At 36.1% G+C, this 24,479-nt stretch overlaps 1 non-coding gene and 1 pseudogene across 1 annotated transcript; both read right to left on the bottom strand.

Moving 5' to 3' along the window:
* Positions 1-6,677: 6,677 nt before the first annotated feature.
* LOC114091445 (transport and Golgi organization protein 1 homolog) lies at positions 6,678-9,762 on the bottom strand (annotated as a pseudogene).
* Positions 9,763-21,815: 12,053 nt separating this feature from the next.
* On the bottom strand, positions 21,816-21,922 carry LOC114092344 (U6 spliceosomal RNA). The gene has a single exon (XR_003582686.1). It is a non-coding gene; the product is annotated as a U6 spliceosomal RNA (small nuclear RNA).
* Positions 21,923-24,479: the final 2,557 nt, after the last annotated feature.

The raw sequence follows: 24,479 nt of genomic DNA, 5'->3' as shown, positions 1-24,479 counted from the left end.
GTCTAATCTGGGACAGAAAAGATCCATTCTTTATAGGACGTATCAGGGCACATACAGGATTGCCTGGAGCCCTTAGTTTGGGCAATGAGTTAGCAGATAAATCTACACATGACATACATATTTTCTCCACAATAGAAGAAGCTACAAATTTTCATAAAAGGTTCCATGTCAATGCTAATACTTTACAAAAGCGTTTTAAAATAACTAAAGAACAAGCCTGACATATAATAAAACAATGTCAAAATTGTGTGACATTTTTACCACAAGTTAATCTTGGAGTCAATCCTAGAGGACTGATACCTAACCATATTTGGCAGATGGACGTCACACACTTTCCAGAATTTGGAAAATTAAAATATTTACATGTTACAGTTGATACTTCTTCCGGATTTCTGATGGGCTCCCTTCATGCTGGAGAAAAAACTAAAGATGTTATAGCTCATTGCTTACAAAATTTTGCCACTGTGGGCGTTCCAAAACAGTTAAAAACAGATAATGGTCCTGGTTATGCGTCCACCTCTTTTAAACAATTTTGCTCATCATTTGGCATTACTCACATAACAGGAATTCCATACAATCCACAAGGACAAGGCATAGTTGAAAGAGCTCATCAAACTATTAAAATGTACTTATTAAAACAAAAGGAGGGAATTGGAAAGGGGTATATATCCCCCAAAGATAAACTTAAAATAACCCTTTTTACTCTGAACTTTTTAAATTTGGATTCATCAGGGCTTAGTGCTGCGGAAAGACATTTGTATCCAAAAAATGTACATAAGCCTAAGGTACTTTGGAAAGATATTCTAACAGGACAATGGAAAGGTCCTGACCCAGTGATAGTCTGGAGTCGGGGCTCTGTTTGTGTTTTTCCACAGGAAGAACAGCAGCCGATTTGGATTCCAGAGAGACTAACTAAAACAATTTCTACAGACCAAAAGGAAGATGATTCGACTCAAATCCATAATAGCTGATATCCAGATCTCCAGCTTGGCTATTCTTACATCTGCGACAGTGATTAACCAGGATGCTTTTTTCAATATCTATTTTATTATTGCTTTTTCCCACATCATAAAGTTCTATTTTATTTTTGAGCTCATACAGACCTCGGTTAATGTTTTTTCTGATCAGTTTTTATTTTTTGACTGTGGAGTTTTTGAACATTGCAATGGAGATTTCACCTAGGTAAAGCTACAAGGCCTTTACTATTGTCTTATGTGTTATATGTTACGTGTGCACACTTCTGATTTGTGTTGTATGTCTGTATGTGCGTATGTCCATATATCACATATGAGGAGCGCTCATGCACATGGATCCAAAAAGATTTTTTTTTAATTATTCACGTGATTTTAATAGTTTAATTTAATTTGGGTAAACAGCTGTTGAGGATTGTTTTAATATATGAACAAATAGAAGGTTAACAGATCTGTTTGTTTACTTTCACCTTTCCTTTTCATTATATTTAATAATTCTGTTCAGGATAATGTAAATTGTTCTAAATATTGTTTTCTTAGTACCTGTTGAAATGTTACATATTTTTTTTTTAGCATCATTGTCAAAATTCCTATTTTCATCCCAGTGCCGGTGAAGACAAAGATAAAACCAAACTACAACTTCTTTGAGAGTTATCACAACAAACCGTGTAAACTGATACATCAATGATTTATAACTCAACAAGTAATGCTCAATCAATGAGTCAATTTATTTTGGAAGGATATGGACATATTGATAGATTCCTCTGCTTTGAACTGCTTACAGAACTTGCCTAGACTATGTATCACTTGTATGCTTTGTGATCTATTTGTTGATGCAGCGAATTATGTTAGTGCTAGCGTATCTTTGCTGATGTGTCACCAGTGATGCAATTTTTCCTAGAAGCCGTTAATTGACTTGGTGTCATGACATTTCTGTATCCTCCTCCCTTCTACTAGTGATGGTCTAATTTTGAGGGCCAACAGAGGTGAGGTAAAGAACCTCACCCCCCCACTGGCACCAAGGCCAAATTTGGGGGCCAACAGAGGTGAGGCAAAGAACCTCACCCCCCCCACTGGTACATAGGCCTATCCACAAGTATGGCTATATGCTGGACCAGTAGTCAGTGACGGGTATGATCCAATTGCAGTGGTATCAACCTAAGACAGGAGGCTGACGCCTAAAAGTCAGTTTTCCGATGACGGGTAAGAACCATATGTTGAATTGGACAAACCTAACAGGCACGGTCCCTAGCCAGATTGCTTGTTACTTAAACAGAAGAGGGGAGATGCTAAGAGCCAAGTATATGATGCATGGCATTTTTGGTCGAAAGGTGACGCCAGCTAGCCATTGAGATGATATGATTATGTTAAGATTTGCATTCATATGGATATTGGACTCCTGCTGTTCACCTAGGCCAGCTACGGGACTCCTGGAGAGTTCCCATTGGTTGGGGAAGTACAGTAGGAGGGAGTTCTGGGGGAGGAGCGCTCTCTGTGGTTGCAGGAGGAGGCCGCGTGGGGGGATCGAAAATCTTCCCGGGCGCGTACGGGACATTGGCGGCAGTTTCAAAAAATAAAGTTTGTTCCTGCTTGAGTGGCTCGTGATTTTGTGCCCAGCCAGACTGCGGCAATTTGTAAAGTATTTATTCAACTTCTTTGTTTGCTTTTTTAAAATAAATTTTAGAAGTTTATTTTTTATTGTTCAGAATATGAGTTATTTTTCTTATATATTATTGAAAATATATTCACCCACTTCATAGCTATTGACTAGCATTTTCACTGTATAGATCATTACTTATCTAAGATGCTTGGGACCAGAACATTTTTAGATTTAAATTTTAGGGGGAATTTGGAATATTTACTTATATATAATGAAATATCTTGGATATGGGACTCAAATCTAAGCATAAAATTTATTTGTTTCATATACAATTTATACACATAACATGATGGTAATTTTATACAGCATTTATAGTGTATCTGAATTTTGACAGTGACCTATAACATAATGTTAGGTGGGGACTTTTCCACTTGTGTAATCATGTCAGTGCTCAAAATTTTTCGATTTTGAGCAATTTCAGATTGAGGATTTATAAGACTAGGTTCAAATGGTATTAATAATTCCTTTGGACAAAAGCATTTCTTAAGTTTGATTTCATTTCCTTTATCATTTTATCCCTCTATATTTGCTGTTTTTAAAGTCTATTTCAGAAGTCGGCTTCAATCAAAGTCATGAAAATATTCTCTTGTTTCATTATAAATGCATTATCTTTTCTCATTTGATCTATAATTTATTTGAAATTAATCATTAAGTATGAGATATGGAACAAGACTTATTTTTAGGGCTGGGGCTGTGGCTTAGTGGGAGACTGCTTGCCTACCATGTGTGAGGCACTGAGTTTGATTCTAAGCACCACATAAAAATAAATAAACGTATTGTTTCTATCTATAACTAATAAAAATATTTTTAAAAAAGATTCATTTTTATACATATGGACATTCAATTGATTCCACACCACTTATTTATCAGATCTTTCCTTCTCTTCACTATAGTGTCACTTCTGCCATAAATAGGGATCTCATATATTTGTGGATCTATTTCTGTTCTATTGGTCTGTTAATTGTTTATCCTTGTATAAACAATTAACAGTTCATTATTATTTTATAATAAATCATGATTACTAGTAACATAAGTTTTCTAGTTTTATATATACTTTTAAATTATTGTTATCTGTTTGTTTTCCATGTAAATTTTAAAGGTTATTCTAGAAATTAGTTCATCTATTGCCAAAATTCATTGTTGACATTTCAGTTGGGATTTATTTTGTATTTTCAGTGTAAAGGCCTTATATACTTATTACCAAATTTATTCATAAATTCTAAATTGTTCGGGGCTGGGGTTGTGGCTCAGTGGTAGAATGCACGCCTAGCATATATGAGGCCCTGGGTTCGATCCTCAGCACCACATAAAAATAAATAAAATAAACATATTGTGTCCAACTACAACTAAAAGAAAATTAAAAGTTAAAAAAAATAAATTCTAAATTGTTTTGTGTAAATGGTGATTGGAAATTGAGCCCAGGGGTACTCTACCACTGAACGCCATCCCTAGCCATTTTTTTTAAAATTTTTTATTGTTGGTTGTTCAAAACATTACATAGTTCTTGATATATCATATTTCACACTTTGATTCAAGTGGGTTATGAACTCCCATTTTTACCCCGTATACAGATTGCAGAATCACATCAGTTACACATCCATTGATTTACATATTGCCATACTAGTGTCTGTTGTATTCTGCTGCCTATCCTATCCTCTACTATCCCCCCTCCCCTCCCCTCCCCTCCCCTCTTCTCTCTCTACCCCCTCTACTGTCATTCATTTCTCCCCCTTGTATTATTTTCCCCTTTCCCCTCACTTCCTCTTGTATGTAATTTTGTATAACCCTGAGGGTCTCCTTCCATTTCCATGCAATTTCCCTTCTCTCTCCCTTTCCCTCCCACCTCTCATCCCTGTTTAATGTTAATCTTCTTCTCATGCTCTTCGTCCCTACTCTGTTCTTAGTTACTCTCCTTATATCAAAGAAGACATTTGGCATTTGTTTTTTAGGGATTGGCTAGCTTCACTTAGCATAATCTGCTCTAATGCCATCCATTTCCCTGCAAATTCTATGATTTTGTCATTTTTTAATGCAGAGTAATACTCCATTGTGTATAAATGCCACATTTTTTTTATCCATTCATCTATTGAAGGGCATCTAGGTTGGTTCCACAGTCTAGCTATTGTGAATTGTGCTGCTATGAACATCGATGTAGCAGTGTCCCTGTAGCATGCTCTTTTTAGGTCTTTAGGGAATAGACCGAGAAGGGGAATAGCTGGGTCAAATGGTGGCTCCATTCCCAGCTTTCCAAGAAATCTCCATACTGCTTTCCAAATTGGCTGCACCAATTTGCAGTCCCACCAGCAGTGTACAAAGGTACCCTTTTCCCCACATCCTTGCCAGCACTTGTTGTTGTTTGACTTCATAATGGCTGCCAATCTTACTGGAGTGAGATGGTATCTTAGGGTGGTTTTGATTTGCATTTCTCTGACTGCTAGAGATGGTGAGCATTTTTTCATGTACTTGTTGATTGATTGTATGTCCTCCTCTGAGAAGTGTCTGTTCAGGTCCTTGGCCCATTTGTTGATTGGGTTATTTGTTATCTTATTGTCTAATTTTTTGAGTTCTTTGTATACTCTGGATATTAGGGCTCTATCTGAAGTGTGAGGAGTAAAGATTTGTTCCAAGGATGTAGGCTCCCTATTTACCTCTCTTATTGTTTCTTTTCCTGAGAAAAAACTTTTTAGTTTGAGTAAGTCCCATTTGTTGATTCTAGTTATTAACTTTTGTGCTATGGGTGTCCTATTATGATAGAGGCTTCAATAACTTACCTTCCCTTGGCAAACCAACATACACCCACATGAATAAATGTGCAGAAGAGAATTATGATCCAGAACAAAAATGTGAAATGTCTATTCTGCTCAGAAATAACAGGAACTCTTTCATCTACAAGTGTGCTGGTCTCACTGAGCCAGTATAGAGAAGGGAATTCCGTAAGTCTAGCTTGCTAATGTGCCTTTCAAATATGTTCAAAGTAACCTAGGAGCCAAATGGTGAACCTATCTCCTTCCTGAGCTCAGGACATAGACCAATAGGATCTAGAGCAAAGATCATCTCTTTACAGCTTCATATTCTACCCTGAACATTCACTTGTACTTTGCATTCTTATCCAAAATATATCTGCTTTGATTAAATGTACAACTGTTTTCTTCCCCCAATTATCAGGTAAAATTAGCACTCTTGGGAAGTAAATTTTCCAATGGCTTTATGTCCTTCTGGAATTCTTATCATATACTCTCAGTTGAAATATTTCATTTTGAAAAACAATGGATAGAGATGATCAAATATGAAACCAGAAAACAGAAAGCTTTTATCAGGATATTGGCTCATTGTCAGTTTGACAAATATTTAATTGAAAGACAGTTCTATGTGTCAAGCACTACATTACAAGGCTTGTCATCCTGGTTCCATCCTTGATTAATATGAATGCAAGGACCTTAGAACCCAGTGGAGTAAAACCAGAATAAGTGACCTCTCCGCCAAGAGACTGGAAATAGCATGGTATCCACAAAAGATGAATGCTGGGGAGGGGAATTCAGGCAAGCTATCAATTAAAAGTTATTCTAGGGCTAGGGTTGAGTGATAGAGCACTTGCCTAGTGCAGGTGAGGCACTGGGTTCGATCCTCAGCACCACATAAAAAGAGATTAAATTCTAAAAAAAAAAAGTTATGCTAGTCACTCCACACCCACATGATCTAGTACAGGTATTTTATGATTAAGAAATTATGTTTAATAAAGCCCTTTTATAATTTTAACATAAAATCTGTACTGTTAACAGGTCTACTTTTGTGCATTAGTTTCTCATTTATATCTTTCTCTTTAGCTTTTTATAAAACTTCTTTTTGAACATGCTAACCAATCCCAACTGTCCTAAAGGAAAAAAAGAATAAGCAATGTCCTTTCATGCTCTAGCCCAAAAGAATGAATAAAGGAACATATGGGGCCCCTGAGTCAGCCTTCTTTCTCCTTTAGGCACATGGAAACTGAACAGAACTTTACAATAATACACGAAAACACCTGGATGGAACAACTCCTTTTCTCCAGCTCAAGCCAAAGGCAGGTATTTACCTTCAGCTTTAGCCCGGATTTCCTCTAGAGGATGTGCTGTTATCAATGGAGCAGTCTCCTCCACTGTGGAGTGCTTGTACCTCACAAAATAGATCAAGTCTTGGATATCATCAAGCACTGCAGCCTCTTCAAATATGTTACTTTCCTTTATTCCTATGTCTCTATTATCATTCACATGATTATCAAGCATTTGCTCTGCTACGCTCAAAATGTGTGACTCAGAGGCACGGAAGACCTTATCTAGAACTTTTTCCACGTTATAGGGCAGGCTCTCCTGCTGTGCTGACTTCAGCTTTAATGACATTTCTTGCAACATGGCTTCCAGTTCTTGGACATCAAAGTACTTCAGGAAGCATTGCAAGGACTTTTGTTCTGTAAAGAAGCTGTGGATTATGGGCAAGTCTTCCTCCTGATCGCTAAGCTCTGGCTTTAGGGCTATATGTGGACTCTGTGGGAATATTTCATCTTCAAGGTCTGCAGAAGCAGGACCCTGGCTTTTTGGGTCTGTGATATGCCCTATGTCCTCAAGGTCCTCTTTTGAGTTTTCTTTTCCAGTAACCTTTTCTTTAGACCCTAAAGTGTTCAGATGTTCCTTAGTTTTGTCTTTTTCAAGATCGTCAGAATCTTTATCCTGAAATACTTCACTTATCCCTGAAGTCTGAGTGTTTTCCTCGTCACTTCCGTCAAAGAGTCCCTGGGCTTCCTCATCTGCCAGAGGACTTTCCTCCTTTCGCATTTCCATATCACCTTGTTCCTTGTCCATCATGTCTACCCTTTTGGATGTGGTTTCAGTTTTCTTAAAAATCTTCCAAATTATACTCATTTTTTGTTTGTTTTCTTTGGTTTCTAGATCAGGATTGATAGTCTCTAAAATTGCTTTCTCAAGAACGTGCTGGTTAACATTCTGAATCCCAGAATGTTTTTCTTTTGACTGTTTTGCACTTACAGCATTTGCATCCTCCAGTAGTTCTTCAGGGGAATAATAATCCTCCTCTACTGCTGCTGGCCTTTCGGTATGGAGACCTGGTACTTCTACCTCGTCAGTTTGCTCTGTTTTTTTTTTTATTTCCTGAGTCCCCTGTGTTGCCTTATGCTGAATCAATTCTTCAGCCGTGGACTGCTCTTTACCCTCGTCCTTGGAAAGCCCTATCTTCTCATTTACTTGACTAACTGTAACAATCACATCTCTTTCAAACCAAGTCCATCTGGAGAGGAGAATCCAGATTGATTTTCAGTTTTCAGAACTAGTCCCTCTTTAATTTCCTGAGGTTGATGCTCCACTGAGTCTATGTGCAGGGTTGGTGTATTTACTGAACCTGCCTCCTCCATTCCATCTTTGGATGCATCATTTTGATTATCTCCCAGGAATATTGTAATACCCAAGGATTCTGGTGGTTTACTCTGTTCTTGGGTCATCAGACTCTCTAAGCTATCTTCCAAAATCTTCTCTCCAAGTGAAGAGAGTTCTTCATTCACTTCTTTTGAGTCTTTTGAGGTATGGATAACTGCTTCTTTTAGGTCATCCTCTTTGTTTTCAAAGGCTGATTTTAATGTGTCCTTGTCCTTTTCAACAGCTGGCAATGAGCTGAGCTTATTGCTTTGGGGAGAAGTATGTGCAATCATCCCTTCTAACTTCTCATCCTCTAATTCTGAAACATCTTGCATCAGGTGCTTCTTAGGCTCCTGAACATCTGTCTCTTTTCCTTTAATATGAAGTTCGATGTCCACTTTTGGCTCTTCATCATTATCTGTCTTAGAGGTTTCCACAAAAAGACCATATTCTGCACTTTCAGGATAAATATAATCTGTTGCTGCTTGTGGTTTCTTCTGTTTTCTATCTGGGACTAAAGCTTCCTCATCTTCTTTTTCTTCTTCTGAATAAGAATTCTCCAAATCCATCATATCTGTTTTCTCGTCACCACCTGTGCCAATAAATAAAGTATCCTCCAAGGTTGTCAGTATATTTTTATCATCATCCTTGATTCCCAGGGGCAGAGTTACCTCAACCTTATCTTCTTCATTTGAATTCTGCTCTTCACCTATTAAATATTTCTCCACTCCAAACTCCACTGGGAATTTCATGTCTTCTTCACTTATAAAGGTTAGTAACGGGAGCTCCCCAAAGCTTTCCTCATTCTCCTCTTCTTCCTTATCAAATGCATAATAATCAGCATCCAATTCCTCATCATCAAAATCATCTTCTAATGAAGTCACCAGTCTGGTCATCTCATCATCAGACACAAGTGTATCAGCAGTAGAGCCAAATTTGGTTTTCAAGTCTAATGTCATTTCTTTTTTCAAAAGTTTATAAGCATCAGTCTTCTCCTGTTCGTTTGAGACCTGAGAACTGTTGCTGGTTTTGTTGTTTTCACTTTCTGGCACTTTCAATTTATCTGGTAGTATTTCTTCAAAAGGTTCAAATGAAGTTTGTTCACCCTGAGCATTATCTGTTTGACTATCTGCATGAGGATGGTTCTTCTGAGCCAAAAATTGTTCCTCAAGATCCATAGTGTTTTCTGAGAATGCACTTTCAATTTGCTCTGAGTTTGCTACTACTGGTTTAGGTTCAGGTTCAACGTCCTGGGAGACTTCAGGAAATTGTTCCACTTTTTCTATAGCTTTCTCAGAATCTTCATTTGCAGAATCATACAATTCCAAAAATCCTAGAAGTTCTTCTACATTATAATTATCAAAATCATCTCTTCCACCATCAAAACAGACAAAACCTGTCTCATCTGTTGGAATTTGTAGCTCTTCTTTAGTATATTCACGAACTACCTTGATGAAATCTTTTGGAAAGTATCCAAAAATACAGCCAACCTGCAGTTAGGAGAGGATTAAGGGTTATTTCAGCTAGCTCCTTCTGAATTCTTTTAGCACTAGTGGATAACTTACCAGTGGTTTTGCTAGAGAGTTTGGTGCTCTTCTTCTGCTGGGAGGCAGAAGGTTCTTTCCTCATGATCTTCAGGCTCTGGAGCAGCAGGGTTTTGCTGGTCCGAATCTGAACTGCCACTGCTGGTGCTGGGGCTGTCATCATCGGACATTTTCTTATCACTGGCCATTTGATGAAGTTATCACTTGGAAAACTCGCTGTGAGAAGGAAGGTTCTGCTGCCGCCGCCCTGGCCAACCACCAAGCGGACTCCCTAGCCATTTTTTCATTCCTCATTTTTAGATAAGGTTTTGTTAAGTTGCCAAATCTGGACTAAAACTTGTGATGCTCCTGCCTCAGCCTCCCAAGTTGCTGGGATTACAGGTGCATGTCACCATACCCAGGTATGTTTTTGTTGTTTTGATGCTACTCTAAATATATTTTTATATTTAAGTTTTCTATTCCTTCATTTCTGGTATCAGAAATAAAAATTGTTTTTATATATTGAGCTTATACATAATGACGTTCTATATTCACTTATTAATTCTAAAAGTTCATTTGTAGATTATTTTGTATTTTCTGGGTTTACTGCTAATTGTACTTGTAAGAGCTTCACTTGAAGAAATGTATTTATTTTGAGCAGTTTTGTCTCATTTGTAATCTCAGAAATTTTCACTAATTTAACATTAAATACAGCATCTGCTAGAGGATTTTTGTATGTACTCCTTATCAGATTATGAAAGTTACCTTCTCCATATGTACCTCAGATAGAGCATTATTTTCCAGGATGTATAAAGAACTAAAAACACTTAGCACAAAAAAAAATCCCACAAATAACCCAATCATAAATGGGCAAAGGAACTGAGAAGTGTCTACTTCTCAGAAGAAAAAAATAAAAATGATCAACAAATACATGAAAAAAAAAGTTAAACATCTCAGCAATTTGAGAATTGTGAATTAAAAGTACACTGATATTTCATCTCATTCTAGTCATAATGGCAAATATTAAGAATACAAGTAACGATAAATGCTTGCAAGGATGCAGGGGAAAGTGTATACTCATACATTGCTAATAGGAACTGCAAATTGGTTCAAGTACTCTGGAAAGTAGTATGAAGATTCCTGAAAAAACTAGGAATGGAACCACCATTTGATCCAGCTATCACACTCCTCAAAATATACACAAAGGATTGAAAATCATCATACTACAGTTACACAGCCACATCAATGTTTATAGCAGCTTAATTCACAATAGCTAAAGCATGGAACCAAACTAGATGTCCTTCAATAGATGAATGGATAAAGAAAATGTGGTATATATACACAATGGTGTGTTACTCAGCCAATAAGAAAAATTCAATAATGACATTTGCACGTAAATGGATGGAGCTGGAGAATATCATGATAAGTGGAATCAGCCAATCTCCAAAAGCTAAAGGTCAAATTTTTTGCTGATAGGTGGAAACTAACTCAAAATAAGGGGGACTAGGTGAAGAACAGATATTCATTAGATTAGACAAAGGGGAATGAAGGGGAGGGTGAGGGGACAGGAAAAGGAAAGACAGTGAATGAATCCAAAATAATTTTCCTTCGTACATATATGAATACACCATAGTGAGTCCCACCATTGTGTACTTCCATAAGAATGGGGTCCTAATTAGAATAAGATATATACCATACTTGTATAATTATATGAAAATTAATTCTATTGTCATGTATAACTAAAAATAACCAATGAAATAAAAAGTTACCTATTATTCCTTTTTTGCTAAAAGTTCTGATATGAATGAGACTTGAACTGTTTAAATATTCTTTTTTAGTTGTAGATGGTTACAATGACTTTATTTTATGTATTCATTTTTATGTGTTGCTGAGGATCGAACCCAGTGCCTCAGATGTGCTAGGCAAGCACTCTACCACTAAGCCACAACCCCAGCCTGAGACTTGAACTTTAATAAGTGATTTTTCTGCTTATATTGAGAATTATATCTCAACATAAGCATGCACAGAAAAATGAATCTAAAATTGAATACTTACTTTTTGTTAAAAATCACTGTTTTTATTCCATTCAACTATGTATCAATCTTGAGTAAGGAGGATATAAAAATTCGAATATTAGATTATTTAAGTGGAAAGTGGGCTGTCATTGAAAAACTTGTGTTTATTAGAAAATTATTAATTTTTATTTTAGGTTAAACCACTAGGAGAGATATTTATCCACTTGTATTCCAGAAAGCTATCTGCAGAGGAGTTCTGATCTTCCCTTGGTAACCTAAAGTTTTAGATTGTTTGCAAAAATGGATAAATCATTCCCTTCCCTGTACCCATGCCCTTTTGTAATGTGACTTTGTAACTCCTTCCATAAAGGAGGAGTTACATAAAATTTCCCCACTTCTTGGATATGGGTTATTCTTGAACTTCATTTGATCAATAGAAAATGGCTGAAATAGTGTGTCATTTTTCAACCTAGGTCTGAAGAGGCTTTACATACTTCTGTTCTTTTGCAGAACTCTGCCCAAGTACCAGTTCAAAATAGCTTTCTGGATGATGACAGGCATATGACCTTTGCTGACAGCTGGCTAAACCTAAGAAGTAAAACTACCTAGTAACTAACCTGAGACTGACTAAAAAGGCATTGGTCAGCCCAGCCAAGAGCAGAACTATCTATTTTGAGTTCAGACAAAATTGCTGATCTATAAAATCATCAGCTAAATAAACAGTTGCTGTTTAAAAACACAATATTTGAAGCTGATTTATTATTTAGCATAAACTAATGACAATATCTGTATAAAATATTAGTTTGTTATTAGCCCACAATTTATTCATTAAGCCAGCCAGTCACTCATTTGACTAATATGAAAAAAAAAATTATATGCCAGCCACTATTATATGCACTGAGATTGAGCCCTAAAATACCAAAACAATATACTTCTGATACTGGTAGAGGAGACAAACTAAACAATACAAAAAGAGAATAAATAATATTCTAGATGATAATTGATAACAAAGATGAAAACATTTTAATTTTATGTCATATTTCCAGGGAGCACTTCACTGAGAAGTTGACAGCTGAATAAAGTCTTGGATGAAGTATAGGAGTAAATTATGTAGATATTTAAAAGAAGAGTATATCACATAGAGAAAATAGTACATGTAAAGTCATTAGGCATGTTGCTACCCAGTGCACATTTTTAGGAGATTCAGAGGAGAGTGCATAGTAGAGGAACAACAATAAAAGGTGATATCAGATAACAAGGGGCTGAATCCTATGTCAATTTACTTTAGGTTTTATTTAGTATAGTATAAGAAACCTTTCAAAATATTTTTATTTTTTGTAATTTTCTTCTATGTCATTGGAATACTCTGAACAAGGACATACTATTAGTTGACTTCAGTTTTAACAGGGTCATTCTGAGTCCTCTGCTGAGAAGAGACTAGAAAAAACGAAAACACATCAAGGAGATAAATTAGGTTGCTATAGCAATATAGAAGGACTGAGGTCTGGCAGTGGAAGTGAAAGACAGTAAAATTCTGGATATATCACATTTTGAAGCTAGAGCTAAGTGGATTTGCTTGCTGAATGATTTGGCTTTGGTCTATGAAAGAAACAGAGGAGTCAAAGATGACTCTGGGATTTAGTCCAAGAAACTGGAAGACTGGCATTGTCATTAACTGAAATTAGGAAGGTTTCTGAAATGTAGCAGGTTTAGGTGACTTTAGCATATCCTCAGCTTTGATATGCTGAGTGTGAGAGTGTCTGTTAAACATCCATTTAGATGCATAGAATACACAGCTGGCTATGTTAGTATAAAGTTCAGAGGAGGGTCCGGCTAGAGACACTCATTTGGGAGTTACTCAGTATACAAAAAGTTTTTAAATACCTGAATTATTTAGAGAAGTGAAAGGGATCATGTACTGAGAACCCTTGAGTTTGAGTTTTCAGATCTGGAATATGAGGAAAAATAAGCAAAGGAGATTGAAGTATAGCCAGTGAGGTAGAAAGCAAATTCAGTTTGTTACATCCTGAAAACTAATTGAAAAATAGTATTTAGAGGAGGATGGACTACCAACTGTGTCAAATGCTGCTGAAAAGTCAATTAAAATGAACACTGAGTATTGATCACTGGATTTAACAATATGGGGCTGATTGGTAACCTATAGAAAGCCAATTTAATGAGCAGGTCATGGCAAAGCCTTTCTGAAGTGGAAATAGCTGGTGGAGCCAAAACTGTTGAAGAGTTTTGCTATAAAATGAAAGATAAAAATTAGACATAGTTGGAATAGGAATTGGTGTCAGAAGTATTTTTTTTTTCTTTTTCTGTTTTTTTTTTTTTTCTGAGAAAAATAACAGCATGTTTAAATATTGGTGAGAAAGCTCCTGTAGAGGGAGAGAAATTGGTGATGCAGGAAACATGACAATCATTTCTCGCCTCTGTAATAAGAATGCAAAAGGAACCTTGTATTTTCCATTACAAATTTTCTTTCCTTAATTCAGGGTTGAATAGCCAAAGGGGAAAAATGGGAATGAACTGATTATTACAGCATACTAATAAAGGAAGCACATTTCTGGCTCGGTTAAAATGGCCAACAGCAACTTTTCTTTGTGTTCCAACTGTCTTCATATAATAAGAGAAAAAATATAAAGAAAAAAGGGGGTGGTGAGAGGAGGGAAAAATGAACTAAGATTTTCTGGCTCTATATTTTCCTTGCCCCTCATACATTCAGATTTCATTCTACACATCAGTTACAACATATATGCTCAGGTTGTGATGCTCAGGCTGTATTCCAAGCCTCTGTGCTCAAAGGAGCTATAATGTCATAGTAAATGATAACATGACTAGGTATCTGCATGATTTCACCCCTACCCTACCTTTGGCTAGTTTTCAGGATAACTAATATGCAATTATAGTCAAATACTTTGAGACATATGGGACCCATATAATGATAATATTATTTCCTTATCCAAGCTTCCCCAACAGTGTCAAGGGATACAGGATGAAGCCATAAGCCTGGGAAGTAGGACCATCAGCCTGTTAATTAGATAGCCAGGACTTTGCTTCTGACTCAGCTGCTGTCTCACTCTGTCCCCAGCAAGTAATTTTGTCTCCCTTGGCAATATCATCACTGCAACAAAGAAAATGATTTTTGTCTTCTTGCATATATTGACAATATAAATTCAGAAGCTCCAAAAACGTGGAAGGAAAAAGGCTTAAAATTCAAGGTATAATAACAACAGTGTTTTTCTTAAAATAACAGCAGTTTGTTTTCATCTTATTCGGAATACAAGTGGATAAAATCCCATTTTTTTTTTCAGAATGACATCAAGCCATCCACGAATAAAACTCTCAAGTGCTGATTTCAAGGTTTTCTTTTTTGGTAGGCAGGTACTAATGTGTAATGAGGGAGACATTGGCTAAGAAAGCTTTCCCCTCTCTGGTTCTGCAAAGATGACAGCTGAGCACATCAAAACTTACTGATAACATAGGAAAAAACTTTGGGATATTATGTTTCTGATGAAGAGAAATTAATGGTTGATCAGCTCTAAATACCTCTACAAACCATAAACTTCATTTCATTCTAATTTATTTTTTCACAGTTCTATAGAACACAGCTATGTCAGCTCAGAAGTAAACCCACATTCCCTCCAGGAAGCTCAAGTCATTAAGTTCATTTCTGAACACTACTTTGGCTTTATGAAATCTTCCACCAATTCAAGAGTACTTTTCTTTTACTCTTCCAAAGCAAAAGGGAATATGCTATTCATGCATCTGTTTCCGTTTATTCCTTCATTAATTTGCTTAACAATATTTTTTGATAAGCTACTATCTTCTAAACCCAGTGCTGCCAGCTAACATGGCCTTGTCTTCATGAAGCTTACCAAACTACAAAAGGAAAGGAATGAACTAGATTTGAGATATTTTGCATGAGAAAGAAAAGGAAATAAGCATTTAGAGGAGTTTATATCCCGGTTCATTTCCATGTGACTTTTGATACCTTCCCATGAAGGAAGTATATACTTCCTTGCCCTGTTGACATCAGGTTTGGCCATGTGATTGTCATTGGCTGGAGAAATATGATTCAAACTATGCCAGTTTTAAGTATAAGTTCTAGTAGTTAGCATATTGTTTCATGCACCCTCTTGCCTTTTCTGCTACCAAGAGGGTCTTTGGTCCCAGTTGGGGGCTGCTTCTTAGCATAAATCCAGGAAGGAAGAAATCATGTGGAAGAGTAGCAGAATTGCAGCCAACATGCAGTGCAAACAAAAAATTAACCTTTATCCTTGTAAACTAATGAGATTTGTTCATCACTTCTTACCTCAGCAAAACAAACATAGCTTTCCATTCTTAAACTTTATCAGTTCTGAATAGATTGGGCATTTAGATTCACAGATATCTTGACACAGAAGGACATTCTTGTCTCCTCATTGCTAGTTTGATCTATTTTGATCTTGTCAGTCTCACAAAGTGAAATAAATGATATCCTTACCCACCTTTAGTTTCTTCCCAAGTGTCTGATAAATAGGAAATTCTTGATCCCTTTGAGACAATATGAGATATCATTGGTTTTCTAATTATTTCTATACTTTCAAAGTGCAATAACCTTAATATCAAAGAGAGAAATGTGTTGAGCTTTGAGTGATAAAATTTGATATATGTTTCTTTTTATGAAGTTCATTGACATAAGAATAAATCCATGCCACTTTCTAACCAATGAGCCATTTCAAGGGGGTTATTTAACCTGCAAAAATTGCACACACTTGTAATCATAGCACCTCAGGAGCCTGAGGCAGGATAGCAAATTCCAGAAGATACTGGGCAATGTGGTGAGACTCTGTAGTAAAATAAAAAATAAAAAAAAAGTTCTGGGTAAGTAGCTCAGTAGTAAAGCACACCTGAGTTCAATCCTTACTACTGAAAAGAAAGAAAGAAAGTAAATATGGAGGGAATAAAATCAGGAGTAGATCTTATGGGTGTTATAATAAAATATTCTATTTTTTCTCAACAGAATCCTTATTAGGTAAATGTATTTTAGGCCTAAAATTAGAAACTATCATGTTATTTTTTTTCCGAATTTGTTCTCATTATGGAACATTATAAAACCTTATTCAATATTAGGCCTCAAAGAAACTTTCAAAATTATCTAGTGCTAACCTCTTATTTTGTGATTAAAGGAAGTGGTATAGGATAATAGATAAGTTACTTAATTTAAACTTACATAGTGGTTCATGGTGAAGTTAAACCAGGCCTAATTAAAGGATATAGAAATGACAACCCCACAAAACTGTTGACCCAGAGGAAAAGGGAGGAGGAAGGCAACCATTAATCCTCTCCTAATAAATCCTTTCCCAATACCAATGGGCCCCTGAAGGAAAAAAAAAACAAACTTTCATCCCTTCCTGGGTTTGATCCCCAGCATCTTCACCAAAAGCAACAATCATCCCTTCCCAACCACAGTGGGTCCTGAAGGGAGGAAGTGGATACTGAAAAGCTGGGCCCTGGACTTTTACCCTTTCCCTTTGCCAATGAGTCCTGGAAGGAGAAAAGCAAATTGTGAAGCTCTGGGTAACAATAGATGCCAGAGGAAGAAGATAAGCAGTAAATACCAAGTTCTGAGCTCTTCCCAGTGACAATGAATATCAGACTTTTTAGAAATTTTTTGCCGACTGCCCAAATGGACACATTCTGCCTCAGTCTCCAATTAATTCACCCTCACTGTAAAGTATAAAACTCATACTCCTTCTGTAACCTGTGTCCATTTTCCTAAACAGAAGATGAGCCCCTCCAGTGCCTGATCGATTGACTCTGCTGCAGAATAAAGGAAAACTTGTGGATCCTTTTGAGGTCTGCTTCCATACCCATTATTTGCGCTTCTATAATGGTGCTGAAACTGTGTTGGTTATTTTTGCGTACACTACTAACTTCTAAGTCCACATTTCTTTTCCGTTGTACTATAACACCTCCCTCCCTCATAGAGTGTCATACTAGGGATCATATAAAACTAAGAGGACTACATATATCAGTTATCTACTAAACAGTATATATATATATATATATATATATATATATATATATATATATATTTCCCATTTATTCCTCAAAATAACCCATTTTATAAAGTGGATTAATGTACTTTACAAACACTAGAATTGATAGTAAATGACTGAGTCAGGAATTGAATGTCAATCCATCTGTAGAATCAGTTTTCTATAGCACAGACAAAAGTATATAATATTGAGATGAGGGGAAAACCAAGGACAGTATCAGTAATCATATAAAGTTATTTTTTAAATCAGCACTTTAATAAATGTATCTATCACCTTAAGTTCACTTGAAAAGTATCTCACAAAACTTATTAAACTCTTTTAAGTCTGTAAAATTCAGTTTAAAAGGCTCTGGCCTCCTTTGGTCCCACTATGCATTAAACAGACAATGACAAATTATGTGAAACTATGAATGACAAATTCTAGAGTCTACAATCCTCTATCTCAGAATGAGCCGTACTATAAGCATATTCTGCATGCTACCATCCTCAAAATGGTGCTACTAACCAAAACAAAATATTTAACAGGCATTGGTAAAAGAGCAGAATTATGAGGTCACAGTAATTCTGAGAAAACTTGGAGAATTCTTTCAGTATACATTATGCCCCTTGAGCTGCATTAGAATTTGGAGCTCAGCTAAAGAGGAGACTCTGAAGGTTTCAGTCTCAATTCACATAATAACAAAGGTTTCCATTTCCAGAGGCTCTTTTGCCCAAAGGATTCTGCCTAAAAACTCCCACAATGGCTTGGCATGAAGCTTTAATGGATATTAACTCATGAAATGACTCTGTAACTCAAGCAGTTGGAAATGTTTTATTTGACTTGGCCTAAGTATCATTAACACGATTGTGCAGAGTAAGTGAAGAAGAAAATGTAGGTTGATGCTAAAACCTTTCAAGTATGCCTTTCTCCCATTATCCAGGTGAGGTTATATGAGACACTGTCAATCTGAATAGCACCGTTTCTTCACCCATGTGCTTTTCCATCTAGCTTGCTTTATTCTCTGGAGAGCCATATTCAAGTTCCCTGGCAACTGCTGATTGTGCTTCACAACTAGCTTTGTGCTTGAGCAAGGTACACATGGGTTAGCATGGCCTGTAGTACACTACAAATGCTATGAGGTCATTTAGTGTTTAAGATCATGATCCCTGGGAGGATCATGGGAGAGCAGGGTTTAATTCACAACTCTGTCCTTTATTAATATTCTAACCCTGAGGTAAATCATGTAACCCATCTGAGGCTTTGTTTCCTCTTGTGTGCACTGGGGTAAGAAATAATACTTATGTCTCATTCAGCTCTGCTTTGCTGTGACCAAAATACCAAATAAGAGAATCTTAGAGGAGGAAAAGTTTGTTTTTATTCAGAGTTTCAGAGATCTAGTTCATGGTCAGCCAATTCCATAGCTCTAGATCTTAAGTGAGGCAGAACATCATGGAAGAAAGGTGACAGGATGGACAGACTATAAACAAAAAAACATAATTAAGAAAATTATATAGTGTGCAAAAAGATGAAAATACTATGGAAAAATAAATTATAGACTAGAGTAGGCAATGGGTGGTACTGGGATGGGTATTTGGATAACAGAGGTTTTCTTTTCCAACTAAAATGGCTAGGGTAGGCCCCACATGAATAAATTCTTAGACAATGTTCTCTATTCTGAATTAAAACAGGGAGCCATTGTGGTATACTGAGGAGAGGAGTGACACAGTGTGATTAACCTTATATTGAAAAGGATAATTTTGAAGAACATAGATCATAAAGGAGCAAGAGGAGAAACAAGGAAATCAGTGAGGAGTCTATTGAAATGATTCAGATAAGAGATGATGGTGGCTCAAAATATTAAAACAGGGTGATAACACTGGATAAACTAAGATGTACTCAGACGATAGATATTTGTGTGTGTGTGTGTGCAGATTGTGCTAGTGCAGATTGAACCAAGGCATGCTCCACAGCTGAACTATACCACAACCCCTGCCTTTTTTTTATATTGAGACAGGGTCTCATTAAGTGTCTGAGGCTGGCCTTGAAGTTGTAATCCTCCTGCCTCAGCCTCCCAAGATACTGGAATTACATGCATACCCCACCGTGCCCAGCTGACTGCAAATAATTTTATAGGTGGAGGAACTCAGTGTTTTGTCCTGAGTAACAGAAAGGATGGAATTTCTGTCCAGTGAGATGGGAAAGGCTTTCATAGAGCAGAAGAATGTGTGGGGGAAAAAGATCGTAAGTTTATTTTTGATGCACCAAGTTTGAGATGTCTATTAGAAACTCAAGGGGAGAAATAGAGTAGGTAATCAGTGATATGGTTCTGAAATTAATGAAAGAAGCCTTGTTAAAGATATAAATTTGGATATGGCGAGCATTAAATAAGATTATATATTTAAAGAACTAAAAAACTACGTGACACATAAAGAAAACTCAATATACATTTGATTTAAAGTGTTTAATCATAACAGCAACAATTATAATTCCCATTACCTTCATAGCAAAGTCCCCAGGACTTTGTGGGCTTCATATATGTATTGAGCACTCAAAAAGCAACACTTTAAGCTATGTTTATATGGTGATTTTTGAGAACACAATGCAGGATGTAACCAATATATATATATATATTTTCTTAAAATGCAATTTTATTAGTTGATTATTTTTAATTTTACAGATATTTGTTGAGAAATAAAAATGATTCTTCACAAATAGCTCACATGCAATTTTTTACTCAAGGTTTATTACTACCTGGTTCATACTCAGAAAATTCAAGCTAGAGTTCACTGTTTTTATCTTCATTTTATTTTTATAAATAACCCATAGTTTGGGCTGGGGATGTGGCTCAAGCGGTAGCCCGCTCGCCTGGCATGCATGTGGCCCGGGTTGGATCCTCAGCACCACATACAAACAAAAAAAAATTAAAAAAATAAACCATAGTTTTATTCATTGATTCAGAAATCAAAATGACATAAAAGTATATACATCACGAATTCTTGCTTCTTGCCTTGTCCCTATATATCCCCCCACCCTTTTTCTGTAAAGATACAGTAATAAATATTTTAGGATTATAGACCATAGGGTCTCTTATCATTACTCAATTTTTCTGTTGTAGTGCAAAAGCAGCCATCGCTAATACAGAAACAAACGGATATGGCTGAACTCCAACAAAACTTTATAAAAATATCCGGTAGATCTGATGGCCATATATTTTCTATCTCTGGGAAATGGTTTTATTAGTTTATGTCTTAGTTCTATCTAATATAGCAAATTATCATAATCATCATAGAATGAGTGACTGAAACCACAAACTTTTTTTTTTTTCTCACAGTTCTGGAGGCTAGAAATCCAAGATCATGGTTCCAGCATAAACAGATTCTGGTGAAGAACCTCTTTTAGGTTGCAGACAATGTGTCCTTAATCAGGAGAAAGAGAGAGAACTAGGTCTTTGTCCTCTTATAATGGCATTAATCCCATTCATGAGGGTCCCACCCTCATGATCTAATTACCTCCCAAAAGCCCCAACTCCAAATACCATCAAACTGAGGGATAAATTTCAAAATAACAAATTTGAGGAGAACACAAACATTCAGACTGTGACAGTTTATTTTGTTTTTATGCATATTTATTTTCCCACTTCTTTCTTATGACACTAGGAATTTAACCCGTTGAGCTACAACCCAGCCCTTTCTTATTTTTATTTTTATTTTGAGACTGGATCTCAAAGGTTGGCCTTCAACCTGTGACCCTCTGGCCTCAGCCTCCTTCTAAGTCTCTGGAATCAAAGGAACTGTGCCTGGCCTGTGTCACTTTCTTGTACAAAATTTAGGATAAAAAATATACCACTGTTCTATATGTTGAAGCATTATATGTTACATTGTATATTTTTGATATCTTTACAAGGTCTCTGGAAGCATCTTCATTTTTTGTCTGCATTATGTTCCATTATATACATAAAAGAGAGTTTATTTAATCAATCCCCTCTTTATAGACTTTTATATTTATCTAATCCTTTATAATCATCAATAATATTTGGTGGAAAACCTTGGAAATACAGAACTATATATATGTCTAGATATGTTAGAAGCATAGATGTCTAAACTTTGGATTGTTGGATCAAGGGGTAAACACATTTGCAATTTTGGAAGCTATTGCTGGATTCACCTTTATGGGGATTTTAACATTTTTACTCTGAGTACAATATATGAAAGTGCCTGTTATAAAATTATGAAATGCTTCATGAATTGGTGTGTCATCTTTGCACAGAAGCCATGTTAATCTTCTCTGAATCATTCCAATTATAGTATATATGCTGCTGAAGTGAGCACCATGAAGTCATTTTTAATTTAGTAATGGATGAATGCTTTTGGGTGGCATGTAGCCAAAGACAGGGCAGACTATAAAACTCCTCTTTCCATTTAACCTGATGTAGAGAGAGAGAGGAAAAAAAAAGGTTTTTCTGGACAGCTGCAGGCTTTTTTTTTTTCCTGGAGTGCTGATTGGAGGGGAGCCATGTCACCTAAGTTTCAGCAATACATGATCTGTGTTCTAGCTAATAGGAATATAAATGGTCAGAGTGATGGAAAGAGTTAATGAAGTTGCTAACCTTTGAGCAGTTGTACACAAAGATGGAATTCTTACTGATTGTGAAACAGCTTTGATACATAGAAGTTACTCTTCCACAATAAACCAACATGGATTGTACTAGGATTCAGCAAAGAACAAGGAATGCTGAACTGATAGTTGATAAGAGGAAATTTGGTTAGGACCAAATAAAGAACTATTTAAAATTAATGATAGACAAAATTTATCAAGCAGAGATGTATGATGGGTACTTTGTCAAAGAATATGTGTGTGTGTGTGTGCATGTATTCACTCATTTAATTATCACAAAACCCTATGACATATTGTTATTATATTTAGTTTAAGGATTGCTAAACCAAGCCAACTTGACCAATGCCATGTGAGTACAGATTTGGCATGTGATCTGGGCAGCATGGAAATTTTTCTATTTGGTTATTCCCATTTGTGGTCTAGGTGGGAAGATAATTCTAGAATTGGGTGAGAAAAGGAAAGTATATCTTGACAGGCAAATGTAGTTTTTCTTGACTTCATGATGAAGTTGTTCAAAATCTATAATTTGTTTGACTTTATGATGAAGTTGTTAAAACATTAAAAAGAGTGTTCTAAGATGATAGTTGCAGTTAACATTCTGGTACACAAAATCAAAGTCATCAGAAGAGGCCAAAAGCACCCCTTGTATGATGGGCTCTGTTCAGCTGCAGGTGGCTTGGGCTATGCCTGCTTTATGACTCTGAAACAAATATTTGGGATTTATGCCAAAGAAAAACACTTCAGAAACCACAAGGTTTTGCTGATCTGGCTTAGAGGTTGAAAACTTGAATTGTTATTCAAAAAACTTAAAGTTTTGTCTTATGTTTGCCAGGTTGGTTTACCCTCATTAGCCAAATGAGCTGCCTTTGCCATCTTCTTAACCTTTGATGTTGGTGAACCAAGCCTGAATCTCTGACCCCAGCCATTGTTCAGCAACTGCTTTAGCAGCCAGAGAAAGAGGCTTTAGTTATGGTATTCATAATCTAGAATAAGGCATTTTCTCTTTTTTTTTTTCCCACTCCAAATAGCAGAGGGCTACCTGCTTTGAGGTTATAGTGTTCAGGTTCTCTCTCATGATTAGAGAATGAGTCTGAGAGTGAAATTTTTTTAAAGGGGCTATAAAATGACTGTTAGTTAAGCACTTATTACGTGCTTATGTGTACTGTTACTAAGTGCAGTTTACATGCGTCTAATCATCCTAATGATAGTATAAAGTAGGTCTAATTCTTATCCCTCCTTTGCAGATGAAGACACTGTGACTCAGAGATTCGTTCAAGATTTGAAACTGCCTGACTCTAAAAATTGTAGTGATAGTAGCTAAGCTATACTGCAGTCTATAAATACTACAATTTGTACAATAAAGTTGAATGTTCCTTTGTCTTCTAGATTGATTCAAAGATCATGGCTATTACCATTTAAATTCACATAGTTAAGGCTTGGTAGTTTTTCCCCCCAAAATGATAATCTTTCTGGAATTATATCAATTCAATACCCTTTCCCAATCCCATCCTCTTCCCTTGTATGATGTCCATGAAGGTACATGATATGATTAAAATAAAATATAAAACTCCAGTATTTCATTGTAAATGTCAGAATTCAGAAGAAAATATGATGGTGACTTATCTTGTTTGTTAAGACTATTACTGATGTCAGTTTATGTCTTATTTGTAGTGCAACTGAAGGGCAGGGCATTTGACTTGGTGAGTCAAAAAATATTTTAGGATAGAAATATGGAGAAATTTTTAAAATAATAAAACCATGTTAAATTGTCATTTTTGTTCATCACAAATAGTTAAATATCAGAAATTTCATTTGGTTCAAAACAATAAAAAGGGATGTGATACACGATAAATACAAGGGGGAAATACAAGTTGAGGAGTTTCAGTAGGTGGTTGAAGGTCCTTGTCCAGAGAGCTGTAGTAAAGTGGAATGTATATGGTCTGAATATTGTGGTATTATCTCCATGAATTAGAGTATAGAGATTGAATTTTTTTGCCCATTTGGAAAAACTTTAACAGGCATGTATGCTCTGCCCTCTAGGTTCTAGGAGAAATCATAAGGATCCTGAGACTGATTGACTATAGCATATGTTAAGCACTTCTTGAAATAAATTTGAATATTCCATGGAGCTGAGTGTGTGTCTTGTGCATGTGTCAACTTGGGGAAGGTAAGCCTTGCATACAAATAAATTTGGATCTAAGGTACTCCTGTTAACCTGTCTCAGCCTCTTATTTTCATCAAGTTCTTATCTCAAGTTACATTCATGTTGTT

The sequence above is a fragment of the Marmota flaviventris genome, chromosome X (genome assembly GCF_047511675.1).
Source record: "Marmota flaviventris isolate mMarFla1 chromosome X, mMarFla1.hap1, whole genome shotgun sequence".
Lineage (NCBI taxonomy): Eukaryota > Metazoa > Chordata > Mammalia > Rodentia > Sciuridae > Marmota > Marmota flaviventris.
Note: the sequence above shows the minus strand (reverse complement) of the source record. Positions and strands in the feature narration are given on the sequence as shown.